The 25,691-nt window shown below is 35.5% G+C and overlaps 1 pseudogene; it reads left to right on the top strand.

Moving 5' to 3' along the window:
* The first annotated feature begins 2,442 nt into the window (after positions 1–2,442).
* LOC122147024 lies at positions 2,443–9,625 on the top strand (annotated as a pseudogene).
* The last annotated feature ends 16,066 nt before the right edge of the window (positions 9,626–25,691 follow it).

Below are 25,691 nucleotides of genomic sequence, written 5' to 3'. Positions count from 1 at the left end.
ACACCACAGACATATATGGATATATAGTTCCCCCCCCCCCCCCCAAGGCCAAACTGGCCTTTTCTTTGTTTGTTTAAATGTACAAAATAAACCAATCAAAGCAAACAAGAATATAAACAGAGCCAACCACAGTTAATAAAGTCCAATAAAAATTAAAATTGGAGACGGAAGCAAATTCCAATTTTTTTCTATTTCCCCTCACTTTCGCAAATCACACAGAATTGACAAAGCACCCTGCAATAATGAAAAAAATCCAAAAAGACCCGCGTAACCCTATTTAGGTCAAGAAGTGTGCCCAAGGCCCGCATAGTTAGCCCCTTAATTTACCGCGACGTTGGGCCTTTTTGTTTTTTTTTTGGTAAAAGTTTGCCGGGGAAAAATCCCCGGAAATTGGGGCGGGGGGTTGCCGTTTTTTTTTTGTGGGCTTGTAAAAATTTTGAGAAAAAATATGGGTGGCTTGTTAAAGGGAAAATCTTGTGTTTTTTCTGTATTACATAATTTGTTTCCCGCCCGTCAAATTCCCTCCCTCCAACGCATAGAAACCGACAACAATTAAAAAGCCAACCAGTGCCAATTGCATGAAACGACTGCAGCTTAAACTTGCCACATTTTGTTCCCGCCCCTTTCCCGCCCCCGCGCCCCCTCCCTCACCCCTGCATGGTGGAGAAAAAACCATGGTTCCCAAAAAAGAACAAGCCGCGTTAACCGCTTTAATGATCTAAGCGATGACATATAAACATAAGTCCCTGATATACTTAAAATAAAAAGGATATAGAAACTTTTGAGGTGAGTGGGATTTAACTTTTTTTAAAGGCCCTAACATATAAATAATACTATAAAAAATAAGTAAAATAAATAATAATAATAAATAAATACATTAATACATAATTATATAATTCACTATTTTTATGTGTAAATTTAAATTTTATACGGGTTGGTCCCTCCCGGAGAGCTTAGGCAGGAACAGTTGTGATTCCACCCCCCCCTTAGTGTTTTGACAGTTACAAATTGCTATTAAAAAAAACGGTGATTTTAAACATCACCCGGGAAACACAATTCGTGGAACAATATAGAAAAACCTGTTTGATTGGTTTTGGGCAAGGTACCAGTGTGGGGTACATAGTTCCCCCACATATTATGTTAGAATCCCCCACAAACACGTTAGCCCCCTAGAAAAACTGTTAAGAACCACCGAAATCAACATGGTACAGCCTCAGCCCTACACCTTCTTAATTATGACCCATAAAAACAAACCTTAAGCACCAGGCATATATGAAACCCTAAAGTGAAACTTATACAGCTGTAAATTGGTGGGTAGGGCTATAAATAGTTTTTTTTATTTTAAAAACCGTACCCAGTAAGTTTGGGATGCAAGTGTGGGCCCCCCCTTTAAAACAAATGAAGCCTGGGCCGAGCACTTTTTTACAATGGGTTACCAGAAGCAGTGGTAGGCCCCCGAAAATAAAAACCATGCGGGGCCCCTCGTTTTTTGTTTTTTTTAGAATGTGGGAACAAATCAAAACACCCTTTTTCTTAAACGGCCACCATTTTGGCCTAACTCAGTTCATTAAGCCAGCTACTGAAAATACCAGCGTTGCCGTCACGTTTTGTTTTGGTCCCCCCCCCCGCTGTCAGCCCCTGGCGTATCAAACACCACAAGTGCCCCATCGCAAAAGGAACACGAAGACGGATCCCACCAGGAGAAACATGTTTAATCAGGTTGGGGGGGGCCCCCCCGGATAAACGGGGTTTGTTGGGGGTGTTTCGCCCCTTCCTGGAATCGGGTCCCCCCAGAGAAAAACGAAAACGATCTGAATGAGAGGTGTGCCTATTCAAGCCATCGAAGCAGTAAATGCCCCCAACTTAAAAAAATGCATGGGAAACGAGAGAGGGATACAGCCGCTTTGGGAATGTTCCCGCATTCCCGTCTCTGGTCACACGGCGCGCTTTTCCGAAGCATCATCTGTGGCCAGCCCAGCACACGGATGCAAAGCTAACGCTACAGACGTGCGAAAATTAAATGGAAACTTTGTGAGGTTGGGGCCGGAATTTCTTTTTTGGAGTTTGTTTCCAGTTACTCCTGACCCCTGACCCCACCACCCCCCACCCCCCGGGACCAAATGAAAAAACCCCCCAACACCCGCAACCTCCCGCCGGGAAAAAAACCATCACTCCTACTATGGTAGACCGCCCCCCCCACTCCCTCCCCCTCACACCTTCCCAATCAAAAAAACTCCATCGCCTGCCCCCGTAACTCGTCCTGAGACTCCCTATACCCCTCGTGGCCAAGCCCAACCTATAGGTAAACCAAAATACCAGCAGGGGAACCACCTCTGAATAAAGGTGGGGACTTTTGACAATAAGTTTTTAGAAAAGAAAGCATCAATGTGCGGAGGTCTAGGGGTGACACAAAACACTGAACGTGACCAACCAAAATTAATCATGTCTCACGCTTGTTTGGGGGTTTTATGGAATCAACTTGAACGGTAAGGGTTACTAAAAATTCACTCATTTTAGGATAATTAATTAAGACATTAAAAATTAAGGGGGATCATTTGCTTTTTAAAAAGTGGGATCAAAGAAAAACAGTGTGTTATCCTGTTGGAATTTGTCATTATGATTTATTATGTTTACTCCCCTGTGGAGGAAAACAACATGTACTAAAAAAACAAATTAAAATATCGGCCAAATGGGGCACTCCTCTTTATTAACTTTACTGGGAGCAGTACCATTAAGATACAATGTTGATCGTTATTTTTACCTTATAAATATGTACAGTTTAAATATGAATATGTAACAAGTTAATTTTTTTAAAAAATGTCCTTGCCCCCAATGAAGAGCTTTTTTTTTTTTTTCACGTAAGTTTTTTTTTTTTTTTTTTTTTTTTTTTTTTGTGAGAGTGTGAGATAAATTGTGGCAGACTAGACTGGTAAACAAAATGTATTGTTGGTTTGTTAAGTGTGAATTATAGAAAGAAAGAAAGAAAGAAAGAAAGAAAGAAAGAGACAGTAATATGAATAAAACAATCTGGATAAATGCACCAACAAAAGTAGGAGTAATTTCAAAATTGTCAAAGCTTGAAAAAAAGCTCCTTGAAGTAAAACAACTGCTTACAGTGTACATTTGCTGATCGTGAATCTTGCAAGGAATGTAAACCACACTTTTGTTGTTGTGCATCTAGGGAACTCGCTTTTTATCTTACTGTGTTTCCGCATTTTCATCTTTTTGTCATTTCAGGGCCAGAAAAAGTGGGCAAGAAAAAGCTTTCCCAATCGCAAATGGACCCAGGCAGTCCCTCCCATTGATATTCGTACCCCACCCAAGCACAAAATGACCCTTCTCTGAAGCAACTCAAATTGAAGGTATGACCCTGCCACCCTGAACCATGGCCCTTCAACCAAGCTAAGGGGGGGGGATCCTTAGGAAACAATGGGTTTGATTCATTCCAAAGTGGGGGATTTTCACTGATGATGACCTCAACAGCTCAAGTTTTCGTATATTACTGCATTTTAATAAAACTGTTTGTTCTGTTATTGTTTAACCTCTTAAAGCAGTATAAAACCTAATAAAGATGCAACTGTTTAGAATTTTGTTTATCTACTTCACATGGAATAGGTATTTTCCATATAATCAAAGAAAAAAATCTTGACCAAGGGTGCATCAGGGTACTCGCAGTCGTGCTCCAGAAAGGGGAACCAAAAATGGTACAAAATAATAAATGGATCCTGTTGTTGTGTACAGTAGGATCCACTTTTATTTTTTTTCATAGGTTTTTTTTTTCAATTTTTTTGTCCATATTTTTTTTGTCCTTTTTATATTTTTACTAACAACAGTATTCGTCAACATTCTGCAGATTTTTGGTAGTGAATTTTTGTTTTTTGGCCTACACAGTATTCGCAACTTATGCATTTGTTTTTTTTGGAACCTGTTATAGCCTTTATGAAAAGTATGTTATTAAAAGAAAACGGCAAGAAAAAACATTGCAATGATTTTGTTTTTTTTTTGCATTATCGAGTGCTAAAGTGAAAAGAAACTGGTGCATATAAATCTGTTAATCATTACGGAGAGTAAATATAAACAGCTCAATATTCAGCTACTGAAGTCTTTCATCACTGCAATCTCATGCCATATTTCCAGTATTCCTAACTTCATTACTAACTTTTGTTATTTTCTTTTTGTAGTGTGGTTTTTTTTCCGGGCAGCTTTTTTAGTGCTCAAGTTGAGACTCAAGTTTGAGCTCTACTGGTAATATCTCAGAAAGCAAGGATTACATGAAATTGAGTGTTTTAAAAAATGTTTTAAACAGTGGTACAGAAACACCACTGATTAGAAAAAATAGAAAAAGAGTCTTAACAAAAAAACATTCTGCAGAATGCTTGCTGAAAAGAGAAGAAAGAAGTAGCTATTGAATAAGTTAGGTAATGGATATTGAACTGCTCAAATAATATCTCAAGTACAACTCACTTAACATTTTTCTAACAGGCAATCTGTCAGTCTACCATAAAAGAAGAACAGGTTATATAAACATATATTTGTACCAAATGATTCTGATATTTTAATATATTTAATTTATTAATTCATTACAGTCGATATTGGATGTTTACGCACATGTATGATTTTAAGAGCCAAAAAAGGTAATATAGAATTTTAATATTGGCCAGTATTTATACACAGAAGTTAGGAAAAAAATATTTTTGAAAGAAGTCTCATATGCTCACCAAGTCTGCATTTATTTGGTTAAAAATACAGTAAAAACAAATACTGTTTAAATTTAAAATAACGGTTGTGTATTTTAATATATTTAAAATTGTAATTAAAATAGAAAATAATTATTGTAATTTATAATAATGCTTCACAATATAACTATTTTACTGTATTTTTGATTAAGTAAAAGCAGCCTTGGTGAGCATGAGAGACTTCTCTTTTAAATCCATTAAAAGAATCCTAATTATTCCGAACTTTTGGAATATATCCAATATATTTACTTAAAATATATTTGGAATATATTTTTGGAATGCAGTAGTTTATATATCTTATATTATTTTAGGGGTTTGCATGACTACTCATTTCTGCTTTCTGCTAGTCGATTCTTATTTATTTAAAAAATACTCGAGTTACTCGACTACTCGTGGTTCCTGTGCATGCTACTGTAAATGAAAATACATTAAATAGTTCTTATCAATAAAAAACGCTTATTAATTCATAGCCCCTAATGCAACAATTAACATATGTAAATTATTTATCAAAACTTTATAATTTTGCCATTACATATTTTAATTTTCATGTAACAGTATTTGTATTTGTATCTGTAACAATCACAAACATTATTCGTATCTGCATCCGGATAAAAATCCGGGTGGAACGTCATACAGTTACTTGATAAGACCGTTATGACTATCTTTTTTTTCATAGTTATCACTGAACAAGTATAAAATAAAAATATAAAAAAATTATTAATTTCTAAAAAATATATGTATCATGCAAGCAGAGAGATGTCATGACAAACGTTTTAGTGATCATTTGAACATGACTGAATTAATTCAATGCGCACATTTTTCATTACACAGAACTCTTTAAGCGAGTAATTTTTTTTTTTTTAACTTCACCAAGCAAACGTGCGTGTACCTGCCACGCAAACCAGCAAAAGATAAAGATGCAAACATGTAGGCCAAGTAGAAACGTGGTATCTGGATCTAAGTTGATTATTAGCCTACTCTTGAGAAAGAAAAACTGGTTTGGTTTTTTTGAAAGACTGAGACACGCAACGTGGCTGTTGATTGGTGAGTGCACTGTGCTTATCCTATTCATTCGTGTATCATATTGTAGCTTAAGGGTTAAATCATTGCCTTTTAAATATATACAAATAATAGAATGTGTATGATGTATTATTATATTACTCTTGCCAAGCTCTGATTTCTGAGAGATGCACGGAGAGGCAATAGCAATGCGGTGTTTGATTTGCGCTCTTTTCATTCATGAAGTTTACATCCATTCACTTCACACTTTATTGCGTGACTTTAGAGCTCTGTGTATAATTATTTGCGCTGATCCCTTTGGCTCAACTGTAATCTAGCAAACACCAGACTGTGCCAGCCTCAGCCGAATATTCAGGCAGAATTATTCCTTTTCCGTTATTCATTTTTGAAGCCATTATCCGTGCCATTCCGAAATAAAGTATTCTGCTTCGGGCACACCCCAATTATTACATTACATATTTTAATTTTACATGCTACATAGATAAAGTCATAGAAGTAACAGCTACACGCAATATTGTAATCCTAAAATTCACGTTGTACTTCCAAGCTCTGTGCATGCATTATGGTAGATCACTCGACTACTCGACTAGTCTATGCAAGCCCTATATTATTTTTATATTTTATTCGCATTGCTACGAAGTAATACTTATGAGATAGAATCTGAAATAATGACTTATGATTTTTAGTGCTGTTAAAGAAACAACTGAATGACTGAAATTATTGTTTGTGTGTGTAGCTCTGGCTGGAGGTCCCGTCACAGGAATATACAGGGTGAGACAGTTTCCATTTGTCACCTGGGGAACAGTGATGACAAGGGCTCAGAGCACACCCATTGCTGGAACAGAGTTCCCCTGTGAGGTAATGAGACTCTCTCTCTCTCTCACACTATCACTCCCAGTACAACATTACAACTGAAGAAACCTTCTTTCTACTGTGTTGTGGTTCTAGTTCTTGAATGTCTCTCCTTTAAAACTAATTATAGCTCACCCACTTCTCATGAATGTTCTTGTGATGTTCTCTCATGAATTGTTAATCCCCCCTCTTTTAAATACATTGAGATATTAAGCTAATTCAGTATGTTTTTCACATATACTGAATGTTTTCATAACACATCCTCCTCCTTTCTGAAGCTTCATCTCGTTCACTGGAACACTAAGTACCCCACAGCTTTGGAGAAGCTGCCAGTAAGCCTGATGGCCTTTGCTGTGGTTTTGGAGTTTTTTTCTCAAGGTCAGGATTTCAGTCAAAAGCATTCCAGGATTTGCAGTGATTAAATGATCTAAAAGTTTTTTTTTACCACAATATTTCCGCCAATCCAAGACTTCAGAAAGTATTAGATGCTCTTGATGACATCAGATCAAAGGTATTAACATACTAGCTGTTAATTATAATATTTATCAACTAGGATATTTACTTACAAACCTCCCACTTACCCTCAGATGTTGTTTTTATAGTTCGACAATGGTCTGTTTTCTTCTCCAGGGCAGACAGACTACATTTACCAACTTTGATCCTAAAACCTTACTGCCTGCCTCTCTGGGATTTCTGGACTTACGAGGGGTCTCTGACCACACCTCCTCTACTGGAGAGTGTCACCTGGATTTGTCTGAAAGACCACAATCAGTGTTAGTCCCTGCTCAGGTACTTCATTATCATACTTTATCCATGATTTAAAACATTTTCATTTGTGCCCCAGTTTACAATTATATACAGACATCAGTTTCTAGTCCATATCTTTAGTACCTTATGTTATCTTGGGTCATTGTAACATGATTATGTCCACACATTTTTTGTTAATTTGTAAGGAGAATATGTTTTTTGCTACTTATTGAGTTGCTAAGTTAATAAATACCCAAAACAAAAACACAAATCATATCACAACAATAAAAAAAACTACTACTTTTAAACTGGGAGGGTCGGTTAATATAAACTTATATTAAAGGTGCTCCATATGTTTATGCTTATACAAGATTACTTTATCTTAAATAAAGTGCTTGCCTGACAGTTAATATTATATTTAAGTCAGGCTTGTGCCTTTAAGATAGAAACCAAACCACCCCATAATCATCTTTACTGGAGATTAGGGCCTCATGCAGTCTAGTCTTTGTTTCTGGCGTTTTAGGATCACGAGACAACATTGAAGACTGGGAGAAATGTCTGGGGTAATGTCCTGCTTAAAATTCAATTTGCAATCATAGAAAATAAAATAAACATTTTAAAATATATTAAAAATAGAAAGCAGTTATTTTGAATTGTAATGATGTCACAATATTACTATTTCTTTCTGTATTTTGATCAAATAAAATGCAGCCTTGGTGAAATATATATATATATATATATATAAATATCTTACAATATCTTACCATACCAACCCCCCCAAACTTTTGAATAGTAGTGCACACTTATTTTTGATTAAGGTAGCATTACTACCATAAAATGTATGGTCCAACAATTATTTTGAAAATATTGCACAAACCTCTCAGACCATGTGCCATGTGCTAATAAATTTTCCTTTTTTCAGTAATGTTGTCAGAGCTAAGTTTTGGTGTAGCACAATAATTAAGAAGTTGTAAAGCTTCAGAGCAAAATTCCCAGAGTTAAATCAAATCTGCTCGGAGTACAGTACATATTGTTCCAATCTACAGAGTGGTAAAGTAACACTGAATCCGAGTTAAAGTTAATGGGATAATTAATCAATTAATCAATTGATGAGTGACATAGTAAAAAGAAAACCTGCTATTAACAATGTTGAAGATGAAAAACTACTGTTCAGGCTTTTAGACATAAAAATGCATCACATAATCCTCAACAGTGGTAACTCTTCTTTAGTGTTACTATAACACTCTGTAGATTGGGACAATATGTACTCCAAGCAGAGTTGATTTTTTGCTGTGTTGTCTTGAAAATGCTGCTTCAGCAGGATCATGAGAAAGACATTACGCTTAAAAAAAGCCCTATTCACTACCTTTCCCTGATGTAGACAGTGCTGTTTACCCTGCAGAGCTTATTTTAGTATCCAGTGGTTAGTCAGAACAGTCCACTAAAAAAACGGCTGCATAGGTTTCAGGCATGTGCCCTCTATGAATGAGGCATGAAGCTAAATATAGTAAATAAAGGGTGTAATAAAGCTCTGCAAGACTGGCCAACAACACACTAAACACCCCACAATCCAAGAGAAAATAATCTCTTTCTCTCTCTGTCTGTTCTTCAGATGGGCTAAGTTCCGTAGCCTTTTGTTCACATCTGAGGGAGAGGCACCTTCCTGCCATGGCTGACAACTTCAGACCCCCCTCAACCTCTCAAGGGACGCAAAGTCCGTGCATCCTTCAAGTAAACAGCAGTATGGATGCCACAACCCTCCCACTGCCTTCTGATCATGGTGCTTTTGACTGGTTCACAAAACATTCCCAGTGAAACTGCTACTGAAATATCACACAGTATATGTTCTCAATCTTGGCCCTTGCTTACATTGCAGTGTTGATAACAAGAAAGCTGAATCTGATCTTCTAAAACTGTCTGTTTTTGTCATAAATGCTAATATTATTACTTAACATAAGAAATAGTATTTAAAATGCTTATACTTGGTGCTTAATAACAATGGGAGTCCCAATGGCAGTACTGTAACTAAACTGGACAAATGGGAGAATATTTAATTCCCTATTCATCCCAGTCTGTCTTTGATTGCTCCATTTCGCCTATTGTTTTTTAGATTTACAGAATTGTACTATACTCCATGTTATTTAATAGGAAATACATCATGGTGCTTTTTGTGTTTATGGCAATGGGTGAATGTCAGTCAGATGTTTATGTATTGAAGCTGAAATACCTACAGGAAAGCACTTATTAACAGCAATATTTTGTTGTTAGAGTGTTTTTAATTATTATCAAGGGGAATTTCTTTTAAAATTGTTTCTAAGAATGTTGTACCATGATGTTCTGCCATAGATACTATGATATAGATTTTTCAGAATAAAATTGAGCAGTATTGTAAAAGCATTCATATATTAGCAATTTTATCAGCAATTCATGAATATATTTTAAACTACTGTATATTTCCTGTGATTGTTTTCTTTCCACTTCACAATGCATCACATTAGTGATACACATAAACTTTTTACATCAGCTGTAATACATAACTGAGTTTTATTTTTATAAAATCATCAAACTTAACATTTGTTATATCATGAGAACTCGCTGAAGATTTTATCATAGTAATGGATATGACAATATTCATGTATTTGGTCTTGATCTGCTACGTGGCTGCTACTGCTGAATTGCTGCTGTTGATTATTGCTGTATTTGTAGATTATTGCCGCTGCTGCTGCAAGCAAGCACAGGAACTTGCTACTGCCAATACATAAGGCGATATGGTGCTGTGAGTATTTAAGACATACTGCTGCTGCACAAATAGCATATAAAATAACCTGTAGCAAATCTATACAGGTGGAACTGGGGAAGGTGGATGGTTTCAGAGGAAATCTGAAAGCGCGCTGCAATGCTCAACCAAATGCTAATCAGCCATTTAAATGTAAAGCAGCAAGTTCATTGGCTGCGAATGCAACATGAATCAATCAGCTTTCGGCAAGTCGTTTAATGCTAAGAATATCGACAGTTTACATTAAGGACCGATCAGTCTGCACCATTTAGAGTTTCATGACAGAACTTGGTATTTAATCCATTAGGTATCTTAAATTAACAATGAAAAAAAATTACGTAATTTAATGCTACTTTATAAATATACTATCATTCAATTTTATTACTACTTGATCTTAATATATTAATGCTAATTTATACTTAAATTATGCAAATGTATTAATTTAACATAACATTAAATATGTACACTACACCATTTAAAATTTAGGGTTAATAAGATTTAAAAATAAATAAATAAATACATAAATAAATAAATAAATAAATAAATACTGCTATTCAGATAAGATGCATTAAATTGATCAAAAGTGCCAGTAGAAACATTAATAATATTACAAAAGATTTTTATTATGCTGTTCTCTAGGACTAATCTATTCGTCAAAGAATCCTAAAAATTCAGTTATTTTACATTGTTATAATAATTCACAATATTACAGTTTCACTGGATTGACCCCAAAAACTTTAAACGGTAGTGTATATGTTGGAAATTCTATTAAATTAACATAAATTAACATTTCACATTGTATAAATTAACATTAAAGTATGAACATACATAAATTAACAATGAACAATGGCATACTTATAAATTGACATTACACTACATTAATACTGTACAAGTATTTTTCATTATTGTTAGCTTTACTGTTATAACAAATGCTACTGTATTGAACTTTACTGTTACTGAAGATTAGACTGTCACATAACATCACACATTCAAGACAATCCACACTTCTGTGTTCCTGACCAAAACTGAAAAATTCAATTTTCCCCTAAAAATTTCTTCCCCCACTAATATTGTGGTAATTTGAAGTGTTTAGCTACTGTAATTCGATAACATTCAAGACCAGTTTCAAGAACTTTGGCCTGATCAAAAGAGCTAAATAACTAAATTTAGCTGAACATAGAAGCTGTACTGCAGACTAGCAAATATTTGAGTTTTACCACAATAAAACCGTGTTCTCCTTTTCACATGGCTGTTTGACAAAAAACTCAGATAGAAAATGAACCTCTTCCTCATTCTAGTTTCTGCAAACTGAAGTTTGAAGTAATCTTAAAGAACCATTTCAACCAGTTTCTGATGTCATATTTCAAAATGTTTTAAGTTCTTTTGTGAAATTTCAGCAGTAAAAAAGAAAATTTGTAATTCGAGAACATTCAACATTAATATCTGTCAAATACTCTCCAATCCATGTCAACTCTGTGCTCTGTTATCATGGAGAAATAATGAGATCATTACCCAGAGATCCTGTCATACAGGCTGAGAAAGGCCTTTATCTTGGAAGCTGGGACATCACCACAGAGTGAGCGCAGTTTTGGATGCTGGACAGCACACATGGCTAATGCTCTTTGTGAGTTTCCAGCCTTACTTATGCAACCCATGCTTTGCTGGGGACACATTCTTATGGTGGTCTTTAATCTGGGTTGGCATCAACTAAGGTGGTACAAAGCAGACAACATTAGCAGTACAGTCCACTGCTGCTGCCTTGCAGAAAACTCCTCAACATAAGAGCTTCATGTGAGCTTGAGTGCCAGATTACTTACTATTATTAATTACTTTTCATCTACATCTTTGTATGATTAGTCTAATGGCTTTTCTTGCTAAAACTCTGGCCTTGCTGGAAAAAATAAAACATAGGAGGCGTGCAGTGACAAAAGGGTGAAGGAAAGTAGATGAATAGATTAAGCATGAGTGCACAGATGAGTGCACAACAAAACAGTCAACAAAATCACTGGGATAAAGTCCGCGGAGGACAGAAAGAGCAAATACAGGAAGAGAAAAAGAGTCAGAAAAGCAGCAGATTTGCAGATATGTGCAACAACCACATGCCAAAATATTATAAAGCTGCTTTTTGCAATGTAAGTTAAACAGCTGACAGATGAATGACTGGATCACAAACTGAGTACAACATTATCCACAAGAGGACATGAATCCATACATGAATCCATTAGCATCTAGCACATAATTAGAAATATAGCAAAGCAAAATGTGAAAATCTTTGTAGATAGAGGGTTATTGCACATATCACAGCAACACGTTTACAATTATTACAAGTTCTTCTGCTTCACTCCACAAATAATGCCTATGCCACAGTGGTATAATACATGGTAGTCCCTTAAAAAGACCTGCTATTGTGTTACTTTGTCAATTTCAGGAATGAAAACCCCAAAGCATGGCATGCTGAAATGAAATTAAATGAAAAATGAAAATGAAAACTATAATTTAGTCTTTCAGAAAGAAAGAAAGAAAGAAAGAAATAGCAGGCAAAGGGACAGACTTAACCTCTTTTTTAATTATCTTAATAGTTCTGCAGAAATGGGCAACACCATTAGAGGAACTGTGGATGAGTGGTACAGAATAAAGCCTCTTTATCCAAACAATAAAACCATTGAAGACAGGATTTCAGGGGACAGATCAGTTTCATTTTACCCTGGCTTTTGAAGCATTATCTGAGAACTCCATCAGTACCCCACCAGAAAAGACTAGCAGAACAGGTCACTTTTTCTTTTCACATGCAGCTTATATTTTGCAGAAATTAAGACATCAAATTAAAAGGTTTGGGGACTCTGTTCTTTGTTCAGAAGCACTGGCCTTGGTTTCGGCAGTATGAAACCTGTGAGTATAGTACCCAAGGTGCTGATCAGTATTCAATAGGGGTGGAACGGTACACAGATGTCACAGTTCGTACCTCGAATCGATACGATTTCGGTACAACAGGGAAAAAACAAAACAAATCTACTGTGCTCGGTTTCTTTTCATTTATTTTGAACAGACAATAGTACTTATATAGCCTACATACAAGGAATTAATTCTTGAAATATATTTGATTTAGTTTACACATAAACAAGGGGGAAAAAAACAGTGTGACTCATAACAGCCTATATAAACTGCCGAGTTTCAGTTAATTTTTTGTGACAGGCGTAATTTGTTCACAGAAAGGAAACTCAAATGGCAGAAACAACATCCTATTTGTTTTTTTTATTTTACAAAACACAATGTTTTGTTTTCATTGAGAGTGTACATAAATAAAAGCAGACCTTTATACTGTACATTGATGCATTATTAATAAGACAATAAGTGTTTAAATTGATTTTGCTGGTATAAGGAAACAGTTGAAGTGATCGCACTGGCGCGCGCAAACACACACACACACACACACACGCACACACACACACACACACACACACACACACACACACACAAACACACACACTAACACACACACACACACACTTACTAACACACACACACACACACACACACACACACATCAGTTCCAGCATTGCTAACTTGAGAGCGCAGTTGGTACTTTATCAAAATAAAATACAGTGTACCAAACATCAGCATGCCCACCTCTGTGTCACCGTTGGGACGCGACAAAGCCTATAATTTACATAATAAATAATAGTTTAGCATTCAGATATGTTACATTGCAAGAACAGAAATATTATAAAATATTTTGATTTGTGCTGAATGAGAGAGGTAGGATACATGAGCACAAAGCTCCATTTCAAAAACAGTTGAATGCACAAGCCTTTAAAGGGGTCATATGATGCAATTTCAATTTTTACTTTCTCTTGTCTCTTGTGTTACAAGCTCTGCATAAAGAAGATCTGTAAAGTTGCAAAGACTAAAGTCTCAAATCCAAAGAGATATTCTTTATAAAAGTTAAGACTTGTCCATGCCCTCCTAAAAGGCCTCATTCTAACACGCACCACACAATGTGGGAAAATTTGCATAACGCCGCCCAAATATTCACGCAAAGAAAGAAGGCGTAACTTTTATTCTAGCTGTAGTATTGTTGCTGCTGCCACCGCCATGTTGTGGAGACACTCAGTGTTTCATTGTGAAAGCGAAACTACTTTGTTTGGCCTTCCAAATGAGGACGATATTCGCTTCGTCATGCATAGAGCTGATCTGTGCTGGTCACTGAGGAAATACATCAACTTCGAGCTGTGAATAGCTGGATCGGCTTTCACCATGGACAAAGCCTAGCTTAGGGTCATCACATGTGGTTGCCACAAGCCGTCCGGCTGTGCCATTCTTAAGCCCGGTGTCCAGTCCTTTGTTTGGCCTTCCAAAAGAGGACACGACTAGAAATCAGTGGTTAAGTTGCATTTACAGCACTGTTCCAGAACAGTCCAGCCCAAATATTCAGATGTGTGCAACACATTTTATGGAGGACTGTTTCCTGATCCTGAGAGAGTATCCTGAGAGATGATTCAAACGCGAGTTTTGAGCAGTGTAGAGTAGCGCTTGTTGTTTGTCATTTCTCCGATCACAAATGCAGACATGGTTTTATGTTTATGTGGCGCGATGCACTGTCCCTTCATGGGATCTGCCCACTGTACTGAGGGCCCTGAAGGACCCCCTTTTGAGCCACTACAGTCTACCAACTTTCAGTCACTGCCGCTGAAGACCGCTCTGGTTCTGGCACTAGCATCGGTAAAGCGAATAGGAGACCTGCAGGCGCTTTCCATTAGCCCTGCCTGACTGAAATTTGGGCCTAACAACTCTAAGGTCATCCTGAAACCAAGGCATGGTTACGTACCCAAGGTGCTATCCATTCCATTCAGAGCACAGGTAATTGCGCTCTCTGGGTGGGGTCATCTGGCTATATAAATGGGAGTTTGCCGAATCTGCCTCGCCCTATTACTGTAATCGCCCTAATAAATAATCTTACTGAACCCAAACTTTTGCACAACAGTGTACATATAATTGTGTGCCATCTAGAGTCAAGCAAGGTTAGGAAACCCCACACTCATGACTATAGAAGATAAGGGAGAAGGCAACAGTGTGATTAGAAGGGTGGGCCACTGTAACTTTACTCTTATGCAACATGACCACAGCCAGCTAATCTACAAAAGATCGATCTGTATTATACCAATTGCTGTAACTCATGATGCTGCCACCTGTAGTGAATGATTATAGTGCAGTAATGGATTTTGTCTATATATAGATGATCTAATCAGATACTGTACCTTGACAGAACATCTTTCATGGATCTGAAGGCATAACAATACATAAGCCCCCTATATGCAGGTCCTTCACACAAGTATTTGTGACATTCTGAAGCTTCAGTGGTCACCGTGATATAGCAGGGCTCAAGAGCAATTAAGTATTTCACTCTTGGCCATTAATATAGAATTCAAAGCACTGCAAAGACATCCGCTAAGTGGAATCAGTAATTGTCAGTTGTATACTGTAGATGCATCTTGCTCAAAAATAAATGTTGACTGTTACTGTAACTGTTATCTTAGGAAGAGGCAGTGGACAGAATTTTGTATGCATAAAACTACTTGATGTATATTATTGATGATCCCTGCCCTCCTCCACATATTTCTCACCTCAAAATGTATTTCACAACCATTTCAGAGTGTCATTGCCCTTGCAAATTACTAAAGATGAAGATAATTAAACTGTGATAAATCTTATTTTAGTAAAAACATTGACCTACTGACCCTCTCAAAGCATGACTCATTACTTTGCTGTTGCTCTTACTTCCTTTTTTGATTCTAAGAAATGAGTGGATGGGGCATTTAGATGAATTTTGTTAAAAGTTGTCCCATGCTCTGTCCATGCAGTGTGTTGAAGGTGGGCTGTTTCATGCCTCTCAATAACTGAAGTGGGTGGGAAAAGGGTACGATTTACTGTTGCTCTAATCAGACTCCAGCATCTGAACATGTATTTCATAGTACAGGGCATTTACTCTTATGGTGTAAGCCTTTTTCATGGTTCTCAATACTTGTTTAATAGTGATTCATATACAAATAAACAAACAGTTAAAACGATTAGATTTACACAGCAAATACGAACTGATAAAATGAATACAGTATGTTTTAAGACAGGTTTGTTATTGTTTCTTGTTTTATTCAAGGTAATTAAGGCAACTGTTTTTTTTTAACAAGTATGGTTGGGGTAAAAAGCGCCCCTGCTGTTGGGGCTAAAGATACAATTCACATGATAAAAAGAGCTGGCCTACTTCCATTTGTTGACATGACATGGAAATGCCAAAGATTAAGTTGGGTGTTCACCTTAAGAGATAATCAATGTATTTATAATGAAACATTATAATTAAAATATGATATAAATAATATCAGATAATTAATTGTTACTATTGTAAAGCTGTATTAAATTATTATGGAATCTCTTTAAAAGCTTTCAGAATATTATTGTTTCTGTATTTTAAAATGAACATAATTTAATGACAGTATATTGATTGATGAAAAATGTATTATTTTATTAAAATAAACAGAAAACAGTACAAACTTTGCTAAAGTGATTGTTTTGAACAAGTATTAACTTAGATATTATTCAAAACATACTCTCTCCCAAGGCATCAAACACTGCAAATTATGCAAGAACATAATCACTATGTGTGTGTCACTATGTAGATGGAAAAAGTGGCCCTCAGCATCATTTAGCAATGTGGCTGTTCAGCCCAGGGCAGTCTCATAGGGGAGGTGTCACATTAGCATTTCATTTGTCTGATATTATTGCATGTGTGTAACTGCAATAATTATACCTACTTTTTTATTTTTTTTTAAGAAATTTATACTTTTTTTTTTAAATATTAAGATGTAATTAATGCCTGCTGTAAATTAAACTTTGCCAATTTATATATATATATATATATATATATATATATATATATATATATATATATATATATATATAATATATATATATATATATATCATATATATCAGCTCTCCTATCTCCAGAAAATTTTTTTTTCTACAATATAGTACACTATTACATATTGTAAGCACCTAATTACTTTTTAACCAAATAAAATGTAAAACAAGCAGATAAAAGTACAGTTATAATATTTTATATTGTAACAGAAGGGGAAATGTGCATTAAAAACATACCAAAATGATGGTACAAATAAACCATTACACCAAACACAAGTACAATATTGTCCCCTCAGTCTTAGACAGTTTAATTTTACCTTCTACACCCAAACTTCTACCATAGATCAGCTATTAACTCTTTACAGTTGTAATTATAGGGCATCACTGCGTAAATTACTACCTGTTCACATAAAGTGTTGAATTCTACGTGAGTTACAGTATGTGGCCTCATCCTGGAGGATTATTAGCAGTGAAAAACTGGAAGTAGCCTTAATATAAATAAACACTGAAAGAATAATATAATGAAATAATATAAATAATGAGTATAACTAATTAACAGGAGATATGTCTTCACTTCACTTCATGCACACTTGAATTGCTTTACCCCGACAAATGCTTATATATTTTTTTGTGCAATGAAATTAGTCATTAAAACAGAATGTGAGAAAACAGAGATAAATAAAGTGTGAAAAAGTGTGCTTAGTTTGTGGAGCTGTACTGATAGAGTTTATGTTTGTGTGAAGAGTGTTTACTGTGCGAAGCTTCTGCTCATTTGCATTCATGCCTTTAAACATAATAGTAATTTTGCAGGTACAGTGAACCCAGCTGTGGCAAAGCCTTATCTTACACTTTAATGGTGCCAGACAACAACCAGTACCCTTTCAAAGCTATTCCCACAGGACAAAAGACACAGGACCATGTCCGTGTGAAGGTAAACAGAAACTAATACACTCACAATCACACACCCACTCAAAACACACATGCACATGCTCATCTAAATGGTTAATTATCTCTTTCATTTGTGCAATACTGTTATTTGTATCATTAAACTGGTCTTTTTGTGTATGTGTGTGTGTTCATGAAATCACATGTACTGTCATATTCTATAGTGTGTGTAATTGTTCCCATTAATTTGACCTTAGGTTGCATTGTCCCACTTTACAGCCACTCAAACGGTGTAATGATCATCCTGTGGTCACACACACCTAATTGTTTTTCTTTGAAAAATACTTTGAACCTCACACAGTGCTGCTAATCTGTTTCTTCCCCTTTGTTAGAGAAATATAATATTCTCAAGTGTTTATTCAAGCATTTTCAATGACACAGTAAGAAAACGTGATTAATTTGACAATAGAATAGAATAGAATAGAATAGAATAGAATAGAATAGAATGGCAATTTTTAAAAAAAGTTTTTAATGTTGTTTATTACACGGCTCTGTGGAATACTTGATTCTGATTGGTCAGTCGTGACATTCCAAGGTTTGTTATCCCTCGATAACAACCGGTAAAAGCTAATAACACAGGCTCATCCGGGTAACAGCAGTCGGCGCTGTACTTTTGCTTGAACTATTTTTGTTCTTGGTGAAAGCTTTGTGTTTGTTTAGCTAATAAAATATTAAAACTCGATTCAAAATGGTGTGCAATTGTTTAATTATGTCATCCTGGTATTGCGGACTCACTCTCGTTTCATACAAACGCAGCTGCTGCCATTTTCCTACGATTGTTTTGTACGCTGTAATGGATTATAAGAGAACTAACTGGTAACTGCTTGGTGTCGGGGTCCTGATCACCCTGTCGGGGTTTATTCTGGGAACAACCGGCTGGATGTACATTATCCCTTACTTAACGCCTATGTGGCAATTTTAATATTCTTAAAGACAAACCATGTGCAGAATTCTTTAGTCAACAATGCTGAGCATTTTCTACATATAATTATACATATAATTCCTATACTGTAGATATAATTGAATATAATCTGTTCCTTCTGTTCTTTTTTGGAATCAGTTTCTGGCTTTCAAATATTTTGCTGAATTAATCAATATGGCCAGTTGCCTATGTGTAGCATTTACTACTATAATTCAGTTAAACAACTGAAAGTGGAGCAGGTCCAAGCTGGTTTGACTGAGTAGAAGCGGGAACTAATTTGCATAATCATGGTGTGTCATGATTTATTCAAACTGTTTTTTTATTTCTTAAATAATTTAAGAAATTTTTCTCACTAGAAAAATGGGTTAAATATGTCATTGTGATTATCAACGATGAGTTTTAAGGGATACAATTAGTAAATACAGATAGACTTTAAAAATACATCATACATGTAGTGATTTCTTTAAATAAGATAATTTGAACTTTTTATGACAAGGCAAGGTTAGTTCAGGTTGTAAAATGTCATGTGGTCAGAGGATATTTGTGAAAAAAATATATATTCATAGAAAAAACACTTTACCTTGAAAAACATATTTAAAAACTTGTAAATGTAGGTGTAACATGTCAAGGTGTTTGTTTCATATGATTTTGAAAAACCAAGTGTAAGTTTTATAACAAAAGTACCCCTCATAAAGCTTGGCACATTTTCATTTATTTTTATTGTGGATGCTCTTATTTGTTAATGACCCAGAATAGAATAGAATAGAATAGAATAGAATAGGGTGGTCTAGCATTCATAGCATGGTCTGTCAAGTGAAACCAATTAACCTCATTGTGTAGGTCATAGTGAAAGCTGTTTTTTTTTCCTTCTGGCCAACATGTTGCAAAGGACATTCCCTCCTCCACAACTGCACCTCTACACAGACCCAACAGCAGAAGGATCCCTAATTAAAAAGCATGTATATGCATGCCCTCTATGCTAGTGTCTTCATCAGCAAAATAAAGGCAGATTGATAGTTTGCGTTTCATTAGCCCTGTTCCCCAGGCTGCTCCGGGTCAGCACCCACACGGTCAACAGAGGCCTTCCAGACACAAGCCAAGACTCTCTATCTGCACCCTTCCACCCCCCCCCCCCCCCCCTTTTCATTTCTGTATCTCTTCCTCTTGCTCTTCTGATGCTTGACTGAAGATGGTTGTCATGGCAACTGCCTGTTCATCATTTATCATGAGCTGGAAACAGTGGGATTTAATGCAGAGGGTCTGGCATAACGAGTCATTGTTTAATCTGTCAACACAGCATTTTTGATTGACAAAACATCTTTAAGCCATGTGCTTATCTTTCCTGTCAGCCAAAGCAGATTACGTTTATTTTGGTTTGGGGTAGAACATAATTTTTTTTTTCTAGCGTTTGCCACATGGCTTGAGATTAACAAATCACAGCATCCCGTGGTGCATTTTAGATGTTACATTTTAATACACCTCCCACACTGGCAGTACTTATCAAGCCATCATGAATGATTCAGGGCTTTATTAATTTTTCACATGCTGCATTTTAAAAAAGTTATCTTTATTGAGAAACAGTAGGTCTTTAGATTAGAGGTGACCCGGGAAGAAGACAAGCCAAAGCATCCGCCAAAATCAGTATTGTATCTGGTCGGTATTGAAAAGTAAATTTTAAATTTTACGCAAAATGCAATATTCACAGAATTATTAGGCCATGTTTTCTCCCTTTTTTTCCAAACCGTGACAAACACCAGCACATAATAAATACAGCACATAGAACTAGTCAACTAAATGAATGTAACATGGCAAAGATGAATGATCTTTTGGAATTTTAATGTAAGGGAAATGTCATTTTGGAATTTCTGTGATCTAATGTGCTATTGTTGTTCATGTTCTTGTTCATGATGAAATGTTCATGATTCTTTTATTGCTGTAATTAATTTATAGCATTAACAAGATGACCCGTTGAGTTCATTTTGGAAGCGATGACTAACTGAATGTATTTTTCATCCAGTGCCTGTATATAAGATAGTATTGAAGTTCAGAGGCTGTCATATGTGGATCAACTTACTATGTTGTGTGTATTATCATTAGTTTCAATATGAAAAATAACTTTCATATTGATTCAATGGATTTATTGCATTTTGAGGAAAAAAAGTATCATGGATTTATTGCATTATGGAAAAAAAGAAATACAATTTTATAATAAATCTTTGAAAATCAAAACCTGGATTTTAATTTTTAATATTATTATAACCTAAAGATGCTATGTGAAAGTTTGAAACTCAAATTAATCAAAATGGATTTATTGCGTTTTGGAACCAAACTCTCCCACACATACACACACATACATACATACATACAAAAGCTGCTAAGGTAGAAATGCTCAGTAATCAATTCAATTCACACTCAATTTTCTTCATACTGACATTAACTCAAATAAAAGTGGCTCATTCTGTAATACATATCTTCTTTAATGTAATTTGGGGACTGAAGTGCCTCACACTGACTCAGTGTTTCTGTAACTCTAAATCTTTGGCTAATTCAGAGTCCTGTACATATTTACATGAAGGGTTGGGGGGGTGAACTATAGGGGTATGCTGTATCCTAGCAACAAATACACATCCAAGTGGGGATCTGCCACAAGGGTTTTCAACAGCAGAGGACACTGGTGATGTTGGCAAAACACACACACTTACACAAAACGCACAGGCTCAGCACAACATGCACACTCTGAAATGAGGACACTAAGTTGCTGTAAGCAATAACAATGAATTAAGTCAAGGATGACATTTCTTTAAGAGACAGCTCTGCTTAGACATAACTAGTCATGCCTGAACAGAATATTTTACCATGCAAACCTGTCCAGGCACCCATACACTGTATGCTAATTTAATACAGTGCTCATGTTTTGTTTTGTACCAATACAAATAAATAAATAATTAAATAAGTTATGAAGTGCAAAAAAAAAAAAAAAATATGAAGTATATAAAAAAAAAAAAAAAAAAAAAAAAAAAAAAAAAAAATATATATATATATAATCCTACAAAGGGCACAATAAAAATAAAACAAATTTCTATCATTACTATCCAGGGTGGCAGAGCTGAACCAGCATTTCTCATTTAAAGGAATAGTCCACCAAAAAAATCTTAAAAATCAAAACACACACACACACACACACACACACACACACACACACACACACACACACACACACACACACACACACACACACCACACACACACACACACACAACACACACACACAAAGACTTATATTTTGTTCCATTTGCCACAAACAAAAAAAAAAAAAAAAAGAAAAAAAAACCTTTTATACACATACTTTCAGAAGACTTGTGTTATAGTGCACAGATTTTGGTGGATAATTTTGGCAAAATCGTCTGTCTCCATTCATAACTACACATTATTTAAAATGTCTTTTGTGTTCAACTGAAATACAAATGACTTTTAATCACTGTTACAAATAAAATGTTTTTTGTTTTTTTTTTTTCTAATAGTGCTAACTCATTACTTTGATTTGGTTAGATTTGTAAATGAAGTTTGACAGTGCGTAGAGCTGCAATCTGAGAAATACAATTTCAGATTTCATATCGAGTTTTAAGGCAAATGAGGAGGAACTAATTAAAACCCAGACAGGGATCATCAACCTTTTCCAGGCCAAGGATCCCTTGGTGGATAGAGAGAGAGATGTAGCTACTAATATTAACATCTAGACTATTTGCGTATATATATATATATATATATATATATATAAAAAAAAGATTGTATTCACATACTTGTGACTTTTATTGCAGAGCTTTTAAAATGTTCATTGCTGACACACAGAGTAATTCACTTTACATTTAAATTTCCCTAAACACAATTTAATATGAAAATGGTTAACAATGAAACATTTAGATGAACTTTAGCTTTGATTTAAGCATAAGTTACAGACCCTTGCAATACATAGTTAGAATAATCCTCATTAAAACAATCCTCATTGTATCCGTTAGTGTTATTTTTATTCTTCTTTTGCTCTACAAGTCTATGGCAGCCCATTTTACCATATGGTAAAAAGTTATGAAATTTGGCACACAGATAGAGGACAGTCTGAACATTAACCACTCCAAATCTGAAGTCTCTAACTCAAACCCTCCAGCACAGGGGTGTCAAACCATCAATTCCTGGAGGGCTGGAGCCCTGCAGAGTTTTTTTTTCCAGCACACATTCCATGAAGTTTTCAAATAAGTCTGAAGGAATTAATTAGTTGGATCAGGTGTGTTTAATTGAGGTTGAATTTAAACTCTGCAGGGTTCCGTCCCTTCAGGAATTGGGTTTGACACCACTGCTAGCACCACCACCAAATTTGATTCCTTGGCTTAAGACAGTTTGTCATAAAAAAAAAAAAATCTGCCATTTTGAATTTTTCTAACCTACTTTTTTTTAACTCCTGATTTTCGAGAAAAAATATATCAACTTAAGGCTGACTACAAAAAAAAAAAAAAAAAAAAAAGGCATTTGTTGATGTGCTTGCCAAAGTGGACATTAGGCTATACCTCCGCAATATTCTAGCGTATTCAGATGCAAACTTAGTGTGTGTTATGGCAACCATGATCCACTTCTGAACTGTTTGTGCAAAAATCACAAGACTGGTCTCTTTACATTCGGAGCAGCATGAAGAGTCATTTTCACGTGACTTTCTGTCTGATTGCGGCTTTTGGAAACACCTGTTCTCAAGGTTTTATTTAATCAGCAATTAAGATCATTTTTCACTCTCAATTTGTAAAGAGACATTTTTAACTGTTTTGGACCACCAATGCATAGAGTGCAACAGAAAACCTGCCAAGCTAGAACATCTTACTGCACTGAAATGTAAAATATACAACTTTGAAGGCCTGAAAGGACATTTTACACATGGAGGAAGGAGTATACAGAACATAAATTTACAACATTAGACATTACTACACACTATTTTAGGTTTTACTTTTCTTTTCTTTTCTTTTCTTTTCTTTTCTTTTCTTTTCTTTTCTTTTCTTTTCTTTTCTTTTCTTTTCTTTTACCTTAAATTTGATTACATAACTTATCTCTTTTCATGTTTGTTGCAAACAGTAAGTTAATTTGCTATTTCATTCTGAAAAAAAAAGAAAATCACAAAAATAATTGCAAAATGCTTGTAGGTGTGATCACATAAGGTGAGAATGGAAGGTTTCATGATGTCAGATGTCATGTTATGTACAAATAGCTACAGTATATAGCTAAATATTACAAAATATTGCAAAATATTGTTATGTGCATGATTATACACAGCAGAACAAAAGAAAAGAACTAAGCATTTTAAGTTACAGTCCCATAACAGTAAATATAATTATACTGCCTTATGATGAAAGTGAAAAAAAGTGAAAGTGACGTGACATTCAGCCAAGTATGGTGACCCATACTCAGAATTAGTGCTCTGCATTTAACCCATCCGAAGTGCACACACACAGAGCAGTGAACACACACACACACTGTGAACACACACCCGGAGCAGTGGGCAAGCCATTTTATGCTGCCGGCGCCCGGGGAGCAGTTGGGGGGTTCGATGCCTTGCTCAAGGGCACCTAAGTTGTGGTATTGAAGGTGGGAAAAAAGAAAAAAAAAAGAACAAAAGAAAAGAACAAAGCATTTAAGTTACAGTCCCATAACAGTAAATATAATTACACTTCCTTATGAAACATATTATTGCATCAATAATAATTATACTGCCTTATGATGCTTATGATTGCTGCCTTTTCTTTAGGGAATAGTTTGTTGGATTAAGATGCTCTGATAGACGCCCTGACTGTAACATTGTGCAAACAACCTGTCAGTGACCTTAGCTTTTCCACTGAGGGCTGCAAAGAATTTATCTTTGTTCCACAATGATAAGTAAACAAGAAAAGAAGTGAATGCACTTTTTGACAGAAGTGTAAACAATCTACATCATGGTTTTTCTTGATCTACAGATTTACTGCAAGTTCCATCTTGAGCATAAAATATTTCACGATTTTAAAAATGAAAAATAAAAAAGTGTCAATCATCAGAAATATGTTCATTGCAACTTATTAAAGAGATATTTTCCATCAAAGCTCATCAAAGATCTACAGAGAAAAGGACATGGAGTGATAAACTTGGCAGTTAACTGATTAAGGAAATGGAACCAGGAAGTACAAAAGTTGAGATAAATAGAAATTCCATTACTTCAAAAGCAGCATTAAAACTTCTATTGTAGGGAATTCAGTTCCAGTGTGGAATACATGATAGACAACATTATGCCACTGAATATGGTCAAAACAAACTATTTATCAAGTAAAGTAAAAATAAATAAATAAATAAGGGTCTAAATTATGCAGTCGATCAAAATAGCAAGCAAAAGCTAAGGTTTAGGTAATAAAATACGTTTGTTTTAGGGGCTGGATTTGAGGATGTAGTCTACATGAAGACCACAAGGTCACTCTCTGTAGCGTCTGTGACTTATGCATTACCCATCCCCCAGTCCTTCGTCTCCCGTCTCTCTGCTCCCTCTTTGTTTGACACTAGCTTTTCTTGCAGTATGCTGAAGCGAGACTGTTGTGCAACTGTCATTCGTCAGACACCCACACCGCTGTTGAACAAAGTTGGCCTGAATGCATTTAACTCTTTCACTGTCCACTGATGCCACTGCTGTGATGCAAAATCAAGACTTAGTGCAATACACAAAACAAAAACTATTGGCTATAATAATGCAAAGCAAGAAAATGAGAAATATTATCCAAGTGAAG

This window comes from Cyprinus carpio, chromosome A2 (genome assembly GCF_018340385.1).
Source record: "Cyprinus carpio isolate SPL01 chromosome A2, ASM1834038v1, whole genome shotgun sequence".
Classification (NCBI taxonomy): Eukaryota; Metazoa; Chordata; class Actinopteri; order Cypriniformes; family Cyprinidae; genus Cyprinus; species Cyprinus carpio.
Note: the sequence above shows the minus strand (reverse complement) of the source record. Positions and strands in the feature narration are given on the sequence as shown.